Source organism: Xiphophorus maculatus, chromosome 3 (assembly GCF_002775205.1).
Source record: "Xiphophorus maculatus strain JP 163 A chromosome 3, X_maculatus-5.0-male, whole genome shotgun sequence".
NCBI lineage: Eukaryota > Metazoa > Chordata > Actinopteri > Cyprinodontiformes > Poeciliidae > Xiphophorus > Xiphophorus maculatus.
The window spans coordinates 7,443,977-7,457,850 of record NC_036445.1 but is presented as its reverse complement, the minus strand read 5'-3'; the positions used below and the strand labels follow the sequence as shown (position 1 = coordinate 7,457,850).

The 13,874-nt window shown below is 36.7% G+C and overlaps 1 non-coding gene across 1 annotated transcript; it reads right to left on the bottom strand.

Annotated features, from left to right (window-relative positions):
- Nucleotides 1-9,050: 9,050 nt before the first annotated feature.
- trnai-aau lies at nucleotides 9,051-9,124 on the bottom strand. Its single transcript has one exon. It is a non-coding gene; the product is annotated as a tRNA-Ile (tRNA).
- Between the last annotated feature and the right edge of the window lie 4,750 nt (nucleotides 9,125-13,874).

Sequence of the window (13,874 nt, the reverse complement as noted above, 5' to 3'; positions counted from 1 at the left end):
AGGGATTTGTTTGTTATAAGCAGAGATGTCCGGTGCCGCCGCTGCTTTGTAATGCCTTTAATCGGACCACTTTTTCGGTAACGAATAATCTAACGAGTTCGTATTTCAAATCCAGTAATCAGATTAAAGTTATTTATCCAAATCATTGCACATTAATATTTTCTTGTGTATTTATTTTTATTCCTTCTTTGCGTCTTTGGGAGAGACTCTGTGACAGTTAGCAGTGACAGAAACATGAACAGTGCATGGAGATGCGCATTTTGTTGCTGGAAAAACAGAAATATCGTCAAGCCCAACTGTTATTTGTGGCTTTTGTCTTGTTTTTATTTTCCATTAATACAGAAAATGAACCTCTAAACGTTACATCACTGACAGGCGGCGGTGTATATGTTTCCTAACTGTGGCTAAAGCTGCTGCTAGCTGGTTTACTCATGATCGGAAGCTGGTCCCTTTGAATACAGTTGGAGAATGGTAAATTGACAATGACTTATAACGGTTATCTAGCACGTAAACACTGTTTTATAAAACACAGAAAGTGAACCTCTAACGTTACAGCGCTGACAGAGAGTATATTTTTCCTAAATGTGGCTAAAGCTGCTGCTAGGTGGTTTACTCTCCGATCGGAGGCTGTTTATTTTATACACAGATAGAGAATGGTGAATTTACAATGATTAGTAACAGCTATCTAACACTTAAATGCTGTTATTATTAAACTTACCTTTTATTATATCCTTAAGATTATGAGAATGCGGGAAGTTTTCAGCTTGGTTCCCAAGGCAAAATCACACCGGAAGTAAAGATACCCAGTTTTGAGTTATGGCGGCCATTGTCTGACGTCACTGTGAAAAGGGTCTATTACGGCACTCCCCCTAGTGGCACAACGTCCACAAAATGGCGGTAGCAAAAGTCCGTTGGTTGTTGAACATGAATACTTATTTTGAAAATGTTAAATTCTGCTGGGTATTCATTACACATAATAACAACACGATGCATCTAAAAATTACTATTGTAACTAATAAAAACTAAGCTGAAACTAAACAATATTTAACTAACAAAAACATTCTAAAAACGAATTAAAACTAACTGAATTAGACAAAAAGTCACAACAAAACTAAACTAAACACTGAAAAAAGACAATATCTTACCAACTATTTTGGTCTAGTTTCTAGTGTCTCAGTTCACTTGAACACAATTAACTTAATAACTTTTCGGCAAATATATAAGCTTGTTTTGAGTTAATTAATTAATAATGATAAAAACGTATGGTTCACTTATAACATGACATTTTTCCCATGTTATAAGTGAAATAATCTGAACAAGTATTTTTCAAATAAATAAGAATTATTGACTCAAAACAAGCTCATATATGTTGCTGAAAACTTACTTGTTAGTTAGTTTTGTTTCATTTCAAGTGTACTAAGATATTAGCACTAAAAAATTAGACCTGAAATACTTGGTAAGATTTTGTGTTTTTGCCGTGATGACTGAGTTTTTGTCCCAGTTTTTAGTGCAAATATCTTCGTTCACTTGAAATAAGACAGAACTAACTTACAAGTAATTTTTTTAGCAAGATATAGGAGCTTGTATTAAGTTAATAATCCTTAATATTGATAAAAAGGTTTTAGTTTCAGTGGCGGATTCTTTCACTTAAAATGTTGGAAAGTTGTCTTGTTAAAAACGAAATATTCTGGAAATAGTACTATTTTATTAATCTTAAGAAATTACTGACTTAAAACAAGATCCTTTATCTTGCTGAAATGTTACTTGTAAGTCAGTTGTGTTTTATTTCAAACGTATTAACATATTTCCACCAGAATAGAATAAAAACACTTGGTAGGATTTTGCGTTTTTGCAGTGTAATAAAAAAATCCAAGACTATTGTAACCGAACTGCAGAGACTGTTAGGTCACCTCTTATTAGCATGCAGCGCTCGATCCTCTCCTGTCCCCTGCAATCGCCTTTATGACAAGCACATCAATTATTGAGCCATTAATTATTGGCCGGAACAGATGTCAGTCAAGTGAGACGGACACTTTGACCCTGATGGAAAACACAAAGCTATAAACACACGCAGATTGAGACTGGCCATGGGCGCTTGTGTATGAACGCAAGAGGTTATAAATTTTGAGGACAGGGAAGCCAGGTAGAAGCAGAGCTTCCCTGACAATTACTGCTACATATTTCAGATAGTATATGCACTTATCCTGCTGCAATTCAGCTCAAGAAAGCACAAAGCAACCCGGTAGGAGACATTAGCACTTTTAATTTGGGCCATATGGTGGGAAGATGTGAGTAAAGGAGCCGGGAGAAGTGAGTGAATGACTACTACTACATCGCAATTTTTTATTATAACCTTTGTGGAGCCCTGCAGAGTGAAAAGTTTCGGATCAGGTTTATTAAACATTATTTCAGGCTCTTCGACTTGCAGAGAGCCGTACCAAAAGTTCTGGGTTTTATTTGCTCTGCGGCTATTAAGTGTCCAACTGTTACATAAGGTGGACAGGAAAATATAATCTATAGTCTGAGACAGAAAGAAGCTTCAGCAATTTTTTCTTCTCTGATTTTTTGATTATATAATTTGGTCAAATATATATCCAAAAGACCTTTTCACGTGTGAAAAAGATCTGAAAACTGAGTTTAATTTTATTAGCCTCATTAAGATACCCCTCGAACAGAACTGAAAAGCATGATTGACAGCGCTAAGCCCCGCCTCCTGGCTCTGATTGGTTGTTCCTAGTTAGCACTGGGAGAAGGCAGATAATCTTGATTTTTTTTTTTTCCAGATTATCTCTATTATGTTATACTGTCACAACATATAGACCAATAGCTCCCAAAGATTTTCTTCTTCTGATTTTAACTTCCATTCCCTCATTCTCCTGTTTTTCCACTCTTTATCCCCCTTTATCTCTCAAATCTCGCGATAGTTTTAATATAATGTCAGCGATTCTTGCGAGACTACCGAACAGCCAATCGCTGTTCAGTATCAGGGTTACATGCGCTACCGCAGCGTATCTGCTAGCTATATTAGCTGGAGCGGGAAGTATGAAAGGTTAGGCCGCATTGGGAGGAGCAGAGCTGCACGTCAGTTAAGCTGCAGATGCATATTATAATATTATATTATATTATATGCATATTGACTGAAAATTATTGTTTTGAAATTATTTATAGTGCAAAGAGTGCCATTTATTGATTTTGTGTGCACATTAGAATGATTTGATTATCTATTTATTGAAAAAAATGGTCCTGTTTTATTATACAGGCCAGGTTTGATGGCGAGCTGAAGGTCCAGGCCGATTGCATCTTTTGGTGTGCGAATACTTCTGCTTCTCCTGCCAGGCTGGTAGGAAGCTCTTTGCAGACAACGAACAATTTTGTCCCCACTCTGAGCTGTCAGCCCATGACCTGCACTGCACCAAGCACTTTATAATTAACTTGTTGGGACCGGCTCTAACCAACCCCAGTTTGGGGTGGATGAACTGAAGGGTGTGGGTTCATTAATTATGGGACTGTGGGATTGATTAATTTTGTTCCTTTTTTTGTTTGTTGTTTTTTTTTCTCTCTTTTGCACATTTTATATGGCCATTTGGATATTTTCACTGATGTTGTAAATATGTTTATAATTTTCCTTACTATACATACAAGGCACTCGCAACTGCAACCTTCTAGTCTCTGTCTGCTCCTTCATGAGTCGCATCTATCTTCTGAGAAAACGAGCCCGTTGACCTTATTGGTCACAATCCTTTTACATTGATTTAAAATATAGTATACTGTTATCTTTACAGATATGCTACATGTAACTGTTTTTTTTGGGGGGGGGTATCCATACTGCTTCCCGCACGCCGCCCACCTCCCCGGCAATGGCATGACCCACACTGATATAGACAGTTTAACAAATATATTAAAACATGTTTTTATGAAAGTTGCGTACTGTTGCTTTAAAGCTGGGTTATGTAACTTTTATTCAAAAGTATGTTCCTTTAAACTGCTGCTGCGCAAGTTACTCAGCAGGGTGTTGCTGGGTAACCAAAAGTTACTTCACAAGTTGTTGCTAGGTAACCAAAGAGCAAGTGAGTTAGTTGATCCCACCAATATTGTTGAGCGGCTGAAGTCTGTCTTGTGCGGTTCTGGATTGGAGTTCAGTGACATTATTGAATATTCTATCAGATGTATTAACTATTGATATTGATCACATGTCTATTCAGATATATGTTGTTATTGATCAGCCCTGTTAGTGACCATAGGCATTTCTTATGTGAAAAACTAAAAAAAAAAAAAAAACTGCAGCAAGATGTAGGAGCTCATTTTAAGTCAATATTTCATTAATATTTATGTTAAAGTACTAGTTTTAGTGGCAGATTATTTCATTTATAACATGGGAACAATGTCTTGTTAAATAATCTGCTGATGAAACTAGGACTTTTTCATCAATATGAAGGAATTATTGACTTAAAACAGGCTCCTACAGCTTGCTGAAAAGTAACTTGTAAGTTAGTTTTGCCTTATTTCCAATGTACTAAGATATTTGCACTAGAAACTTGGTAAGATCTTGTTTTTTCAGTGTAGATGTGTCAAAATATAAAACTGCACTGAGCTTTCATTTTTGTATTCCTTTTTCTTCACCTCTAATTACCAGACCTGACGTGTCAAAATCAAGTTTGACACTGACCCATTCAGTCAGTGAATGAATGGGTCACTGACTGACCCATTCAAGAAAGTCAAGAAAGCTTTTACCAGCGATTTAAACCACGACACCAGAGCAATCCCTTTCACACCACTCCATTTATTAAGCAGGTCCATCTGTGAAAAGTAATCATTGGAAAATGTTTGGATAAAGATAAGACCTTGGTTTTAAAATACTTCTTCCTGTCACCATCTATCTGCTGTGAACTTCAGCTTATCAAAACAGTTTATATCCACACTTGTTGGGATGAGAGCGAAAACCTTTTTTCCACTTAGAAAGCCTGAAGTTGTTTCTCTGTATTCTGGTTTTAAGAATCCATTCCAGTAAGTGGTGCAATTATTTACTGTCATAACACCTAAAACAAATCTGTGGCCACTATCCAACACTGATTGATATGAAGCCCTGAGTTTGGTAATAAAAACACAGAGCTCGAAGTCAAGCAAAATAGACTGTATTGAACATGGTCTCAGTGGCTCTTGGTGATACAACTCCTGGTTTGTTTCTTACGGTGGCCGACAGGTGCAAATGCGCAGCAAAAGAGAAAACATGCAAACAAAAAAGAAGACACCCCCGAATGAAATGCAGCAAACAAAAAGAGAGACGCAAACACCCCCGAATGAAATGCAGCAAACAAAAAGTGTTGAAAACGGAAGTGCTCCAGACCACTAGGGGGAGTCAAAGAAAATAGTATTCATTTCTATGGGACCAGATGCAAGATTCTTCTTCTTCTTCTTCTTGGTATTTATTGGCGGTTGGCAACAAACTTACAGTAGCATTACCGCCACTTACCAGTATGGAGTGTGGTTCGAGATGGTCTATAAACTTTCACTTTCTACCTTTTCCCTCCATTAACTCCTGATTAAACATACCCCCACACATACACACCTGCTTATATTATCCAACTTGCTTATAACTTTATATACCCCTCTTTGATATTCTTTACACATTCACACCCAACTTGCTCTACTCATATCCTATGAAATAGCTTTGTTTTTTTAAGATACCGAATAATTATTTGAATATGTCTACTCCCGAAATCTCTCCTCAAAAATTGTATTAAATTAAACCTTTCTTTAATACCTACACACTCTCTCAGCATGCATCTTCTCTCTTCTTCATACTTACAACACTCTAAAATAACATGCTCTATTGTTTCAGACTTCTCACAATAATCACACTTTCCAGATGCAAGATTCAGAGAGATACCTTTACTTTCTTTCAAATTTCTTTCTCTGAATCTTGCATCTGGTCCCATAGAAATGAATACTATTTTCTTTGACTCCCCCTAGTGGTCTGGAGCACTTCCGTTTTCAACACTTTTTGTTTGCTGCATTTCATTCGGGGGTGTTTGCGTCTCTCTTTTTGTTTGCTGCATTTCATTCGGGGGTGTCTTCTTTTTTGTTTGCATGTTTTCTCTTTTGCTGCGCATTTGCACCTGTCGGCCACCGTAGTTTCTTGTGTTTTTCTCCATTTGGTAGTCGGTTTCTAAGATTTTCAACCTCAAGTCAAAAACAAAGTGTTATTTTAAGAATAAATACCCAGGTATTTATGGTACGCCCAAAGATATGGTTCAACATTTACAAAAATAAACCTATTTTTTTGGTGATAATGTACAAAATGTACATTTTATGCCGGTCTCAATTGCTTCTAAAAACAGCCCAAGCACTTTTAAAAAATCCACTCAGTCTTTTTTTGGGCAAAATATTAAGACTTTTTGGTGTCTGGAAAATGAAATGTTTCAAAAACCTCCAGAATGTGACGTCACAACTGACAGGCACTGCTCCGTTACCTAGCAACCCCAGCCAAGACCAGCACCGTTACCTAGCAACCCCAGGGAGCCCAGCATTCCAAAGTTTGATTTTTTTTTTTGTATTCATTTATTGTATCTATTTATATAATTTTGTACATTTTTACAGCACTGTTTCAATGACTAGAATAACTGAATTTTAATCTGTCTATGATATTTTATTAGAATAAACTGGATCTCTTTGTCTTGCGGCTCTGAGCCTTGAGACTGCTTTTATTATAAATTGAATATATACACTGTTGTAGAAACTAAGTGCAACATTAGAAGAATGGGAGACACCAGTTCAGTTCCTTTAGGTCAAAAGTGTTTAAAGTTAACCATCAGCAGACCAGCTAGTTCACTTTTGAATGACTCACAATATGACTAAGCTAAATAAATTACTTAGATTTACTTCACTGTCCCATAAATAGAGGGAAAGTGGAGTAAATAGAGAATCAAACAATAGATTCAGTTTCAGTGGCCCTATATCTCATCAATATGTGTTATAAAACATCATTAGTATGTGTTCCCATAAAAAAAAGAAAACCACAGAGCAGTAATACATATTTGTAACATTTCCAAGGCAACTCTGGCATTAAAGTGGCTCTTTTACAGGTTTCTGTAAGCAGTAACATGACGTGTTTTCATAAAGCTTTGATTTAATGTAGTCATTGCTGTGGTGTGTTAACACTGTGGTTATCAGATATCACTTAGCTCAAACACAATCCTAATGATGCTGCCAGGACTTTAATTACATTTGTGCACCACTGCAGCCATGTGAAAGTCCTGCTCTGACTCATTGTTCCTCACACAGAGAGCAGCAGCTCGACAGAAAGGAGAAAAGAGTCGGCCTCTTCACAGTTATCCATTAATAGACAGAAATGTCATGAGACGGGTCATATCAAAGCCACGACTTGCTGCCTGCGTTTGATGTGTTGACGTAGAGCACAAGGTTGGACCTCCTGAAAGTCACGGCCGCTCTAATCTCCGTAGCCGGTGGCGTGCGTCACCTGTCCTGGCTGTCACAGGTAACCCTGGGACCTCGCCGTGATGACAGCCTCATCACAGATAACTGAGAATATATCCGTTACGTCCGCCACGGTGTTATGATGTGCAGCGTTCCGGTGATGACCGGGGCTCCCTGCAGCAGCGCTTCAACTCCTCATCTTCAGGCTGGGTAATTTTTTTCCTTTTTTGCTTCATCCAAATCTACCTGCAGGCTAAAGAGGAAGCAGTTGCCACAGCGACGAACCGCAGCCGCATCACTTCATGAGTTCATAAGGTTTATCACAGTGTGTATGATGCCTATTGAAATCCACAGAGCTCCTCTTTGTCACCCACTCAGGTTGTACAGGTGTTATATTTCCAGGAGAATCGAGTCTAAAGGTTCTCATATATTTTACTGTAAATTTCAGAATGCAAGATTTTAGCAGGTCTAACAGAAAATTTTAATTACTAATAGTATTGTTTAATTTAAACATGTATTTTTGCTGGTGTCATCTTAAACTTAACCTTTTTTAAATCTGTAATCACAGTTAAAGGTGCAGTATGCAACTTTAAAATAAAAATGTTCTCTACATTTTTTTAAAATGTGTTTCCATGTTGTGACAGTATAATACGAGACAGATAATCTGTGGAAAGATTGATTTCCTCCACCTCCTGTCTGAGCTACTATTGCCGCCTGAAGAAATTCACCGCTCCTCAACAATAACAATCTAGAGCCAGGTGGAGGGTGTTAGCACTGTCAATCAATTAATGTACCTGCTGCTAAATACTGTATTCTAATGGCAGAGAAACAACTTACCGTTTCACGAAAACTGTTTATCTGTCATCGGAGGTCGTGCTAATTAGCCTGAGATTTCATGAGAGGCTGTGCTAGCTGTATCGTAAGAGCGGAAGGTGGAAAGGGGATGAGCAGCGCCACACAGAGGGTAATTGACAGCGCTAAGATCCGCCCCCTGGCTGTGATTTGTTATTTCTGGATAGTACTGGGAGAAGACAGAAGAGCTTAATTTTTTAAAAACAGATTATCTGTCTCATACCATACAATAACAATATAGTGACAGTTTCAACAAACATGTACAAAAATATTTTTGATAAAAGTTGCATACTGCAACTTTGGTTTGTGGAGTGTAATGATTTATTTATTTAGGATGGTTTGGATGATCATTTTGAACCCACTTCATTTACATTTGGTCAGGTTATTTTTATCTGATATTAATTTAATGATTGGAAATATTTACTTTTTAATTAAGTAATGGAAGACTGGGTTATTTTAGTTGTTATTCTGATTATTAATAGATTAATCTGATAAAAGAATTTGGTGGATTGTACAGATTTTTTATTTAATCATTTAAGCCTTTTATATACAAGAGTAAAAAATAAACAATGAAAATAACCAATTCAGTTCCTTTTTTTAGATAATGTTTATTATTGGCTTAACTACTGTGAGTGTGGTGTTCTTTCAACAAATTGCCTTTTTTGAATCTGTATATTCCAGTTAATGATTAATCAATTACTAAATTAAATGATTATTTCAGTAATCGCTTAAGTGTTGATTTTCTGAAGAGTTTAGGTTTCAATTGGCCAGTATGGGGATTAAACCCATGACCTTGGCGTTATTAGCACCACACTCTGACCAGCTGAGCTAACCGGCCATATGTAATGTTGAGTTTTCATCGATGTAAGAAAAACTTACATGATCTTAGCACAATGAAGATTTAAGAAAAGAGCTCATATTCTAAAGTTTTTCAAAATCAATATGCATAATGGTTTAATTTAAATTCTTCTGCTATATTTAATCCCAATTATTCCGATTAATTGTTTCAGCCTTGGATAAAGTCTTCTTTCACAGCACCACAGTAGATTTTCAAAGCTAAATGATGGTCCATAGGTATTGTATTTAATATTTCCAAAATGTTCGACTTAAACTTCAGATGTGTCATTTAGAGACAGGGGCTGACATACCACAAGAGATAATGGTTTACTTATGGTCCACTGCTGCCCTCACCTGGAATGTGGGTTGAAACTCATTTAGTGAAATTAAGAATCAGTTCTACACTGTACACATCTTATTTGAATCAACAGAAATGGTTATAGTTAATCAAATATCTGATTTAAACAATTCTGTTATGATCCGATGTGAATGGGGTCGTTTCTTTCTCTTTCCATCTGTTCCCAGTTCTCTGCTTGATTTCTGGCCACTCATCGTCCTAAAAACAAAGGCCTGCTGCATCTACTTTCTATCTTGCAGCTTAATCCACTCTGAAAGAACTGCTTAAACCTCGAAGACTTCCAGGTGTTCTTTGCTAAACCTGACCTGCCTTCCTATGCTGAAGACGACGTCTTTATGCTCCCCTCAGCCCGGACCGAGGAAACCGATTCATGACCGTATCTCTGCACATAAACATTGTCTGGAATCTGTCTATTCCAATAAATCTTGACCAGGGGTTTCCAAACTTTTTGTTGAGATAGCCCCCCAAAACTCATTGGTTTCTGGCCGGGGTTAATGTTACAAAGTACATAAAGAAACATCAACATTAGCATGTCTCACTTTTATTCACTATTCAATAGTTATTACATTTGTTTATCATAAATGATGCTTCATATCTTCTGACTTAGCTGGCCATGAGTTATGCAGTGGACTATTTTATTATTATTCCGGTGTTTATGTCATAATACACTACCTGATAATAAAAAAAAACATTAATAAAGCGCTTCACAAGTCACTCAAAGATATTGAAACAGCGACAAAGGGCTACCTTAATGGAGTAAAATATTTATATATTTGTCCATCAAAATACCTTTTTGTACTGCAGGAAAGCATGTAATATTTTATATTTATCAAATCACATTTTATTTTCTAAAGTTCTTGGATTTTGTTTCTTAATCAGTGCTTCTTCACAGCAGGTCTGCTGGATGTTTGCTTCAGTCTTTTTTCTGTTTTACATGACTACATGGTGACACTTGGTTAACCAACGGCTAATCATTGATGATGTCACGTCCGACAGATTCTAGAGATTTCAAAATAAATACATAATAATACGGCATTTTATTAAACGTTTTGTGCTTTTCTGTCCCATAATGAAAACTATTTCGAAATAATTTTCCTCTGAAACCTTTCTAAGAACCGGCCAAGCCGTTGCTAGCTATGCTAACGTGTGATGGGTATGCTAGCTAGTTTGAGGAGAAAAGCAATTGGATAAATTTAACCGGCAGCCAATCAGAGAGATTAGCGTGGTAAATAATATTTTAATAACTTATTTTAACCGATTAAAAACAAATGTGATAATATATAATTTAACCATTTATTACATTATTTTTCTTATTTTCGCATTTTCTTCTTCTCATCTTCCGTCTAACTGCCCCGTACCGTAACGCCCCCTGGCGGCCCTCACTTTGGAAAACACTGCCTTTGACAACCTGTTTATATGTCAGCATGCGCTTCGTTCATCTCAGTGTCAACATGAGGAAAAAGCTCATGGACCGACTTGAATGACTCATGGCTGGAGCGCCGACGTTCCCAAACCAACTTGGTTTAGTTTTCTGCCAAGAAGAATAACAAACGTAGAAAGAAAAGGTCTTTTCAAGCTTGCAACTAATTAAGAAAAGTAATGAATGTTTGAATGTTTATATAAAATACATTTTTCAGTCTTAATAAATTTATAAACAACCGAGTTGAACTTTGGCACAAAGGTTCATGTTAAATGGATGTATTAGGTGGAAAAAATAACAGAATGAGCCAGAAACATAAACTGTGGAATATTTGACAGGTTCTGAAAACATGTTTAACAAATACCGTTCCTGGTGAATGATAGATTGAACCGGTGAAATTTCTGTCAAACTATGTGTCATATGTTTACTGTCAGACGTTCTGAAACAAAAGTAAAATAAATTAAATCCAAAGCCAAGCACAGCTTTGGAAATATAAAACCTTGTTTTTAATGCACTGCATAAATTTGCATAAGACTCCACACAGGAAAATCCCCCTTGCTGCTTTTCATTTGAAAGGCAAGATGACAAATTAAAACCAGAAATGCAGTTTTTGGTGTTTCTCAGCACTGACATAATTCATTGCTCTGCTGAAGGAAAGGCAATGAAATGTATTCAGTCGTGTCTTACAATTGGTCAAATTCCCACGTTTGAATGAATCGTAAATGGTTTCCAACCCAGGAATTCAGACAAAAACTTTTAAAAAAATCAGTTTTCTCTAATTCTGGCTATGACAGACACAGGCACAGCTCCACAAAAACATTTCCGTCATTTCCGTCCAGAAAAACCCAAAAGTCACATTTTGTCTCATCACAAATACAAATTTACTAATTTTTTAAAACTTAACTCTTACTGTTTTCATGATGCTGTTTGTTCATTAATGTTCCCTAACAGATTGAATTCACAAAAGTGGATTCTGTTTATTATTTTGTTGACTTCTGAAGGAAAACTGTTGGATTTTATCACTCAATTACAATAATAGAAATATATTGTCACAGAATAGTTAGAAAATCACGCATTTTTTTTCTGTCCATTTTACAATTACGTGCTACTTATCACATAAATTAAAAACTGAATTAAAGCTAAATAAACAATTTTTGTGTGTAAAGTGCATTGAGATGACCTGTTGTGAATAATTTGGAGTTAAAGGAAATAAACTGAATTGAACCAAAGTAAAATTGTTGGAAAGTTTGTGGCAATGAAGGGAAACTAAAAAGCAGAAAAAGTTCATCAGCTACTCATATTTTTGCAATTCTCTATCAAAACTTGTGTTTATTTTCACAGTTTACCGGATATTTACTTCTAATTTGAACAGTTTGTAGAGATCAGAGGAATGGCGCATCCTGTGGAGCTGCAGGGAAAAGAAAAACGGTTCCGTTGCCACGGAAACCAGGGATAGGTCAACAGCTAAGCTCACTTTTAAAGACTGCGATATCTTCAGAGGAGACACACTCTGATGTTTTTCCTCTATAGATAAAATTACAGACCACGGCACAGCCTGGGATGTGGCTATCTGCCGATCAAAAGCCAATCTATAAGCGGAGTGCAGCGTGCTTAAGAAAAGGTTGGTCAGCTGGCAGAAAAGTGTCTTAAAAAAATCTTCTTTTAGCACCAAGTGAGTCTGACGCCTCAGTACTTCTGTCGTTTATTTTTTCAGTTTTAAAAGTGTTTCTTGTTGTCCACATATTTCAGTTTTTGAAACGGCAGACGGAGTGAAAGATGCTTGAATTTATTTTTAAATTTGTCTGAGCATGATTATTAGCGTTGATGGATTTGTTATAAAGCCCACTATTAAACCCTAACTCTTATTTCAAGTTTTCAAAGATATTTACACTAGAAATTAGACCCAAAATTCTCGGTAAGATTTTGTGTTTTTGCAGTGCAGGCTTAAAAGACAAATCAAGTCCAACTTCAGTGTGTAAGTTTGTATAAATAAACGGCATCAGCTGCTCAATCTGCAATCCCCCAAAGTAATAACTCCGTCTAATGAGATGGCAAACCCGCAAATAACGTAATGCGGCGACTGTGGGGTAATGTTATTCAATCAGCCGTGCATCGCTGCTCTGTCTGGTTGAACATAATCAAAGCTATAAGAGGTTTTATCCACATTAGAGATGAGCTGTGCTGTAAAGAGCTTGGTGTGTGTGTGTGTGTGTGTGTGTGTGTGTTCTGTTTACAAGGCTGTGAAAAGTGCGTTTTGACTCTTGGCTATCATGCGATTTGGCTGATTCTGAGCTGAGAAGATGATTCGTCTGATGTGGCCTCTGAGGATGGGAAATGTGTCAAGAGGCAAGAAGATGGAAACAAGCAGAGGAGAGAAGCGAGAACCAGCGAGACACTGGAAAATGTGTGCATGCGGACTGACACACTGACGTCAAAAGAGGTTTTTAAGTGTGTTTTTCTTACAGATAGTTATTCCAATTAAATGCAATAAACTCTTGGGAGGGTTGCTGGTTGACTTTAGTGTTTTCCAGCTCTGAACTATCCGTCTCTGGGTAAAATGATGGACGTCAAACTGCTTTGAAGTAAGCTTTTAAATGTTGTGATGTAATTCTGTCCTTGGCATGTCGACCAAATTTCTATGTCAAATGTAATATTTCAGAGTTTGTTAAGAACTCCAACAAGATTCCCTGAAACTTTTAGAAAAGAAACAGGCCTGTTTTATTACATATTCTTCACCATAATTAACTTAACTATGTTTTCAACATATTCAACATGTGACCAAAACACATGGTTTTAGCTAAAATACCAGTAGAGCTTCACAAAATGTACGTGTTTATGTTTGTAATGGTAGGGCAGAAAGGTTTTGTTATGGTTTTCCCACAAAAGAACTGATTGGAATAGAATATAATTGTTACCTAAGTGCTTCTTCTGAGTGGTATGTTTTCATGTCTTTTCCATTTTGAAGATCAGCAA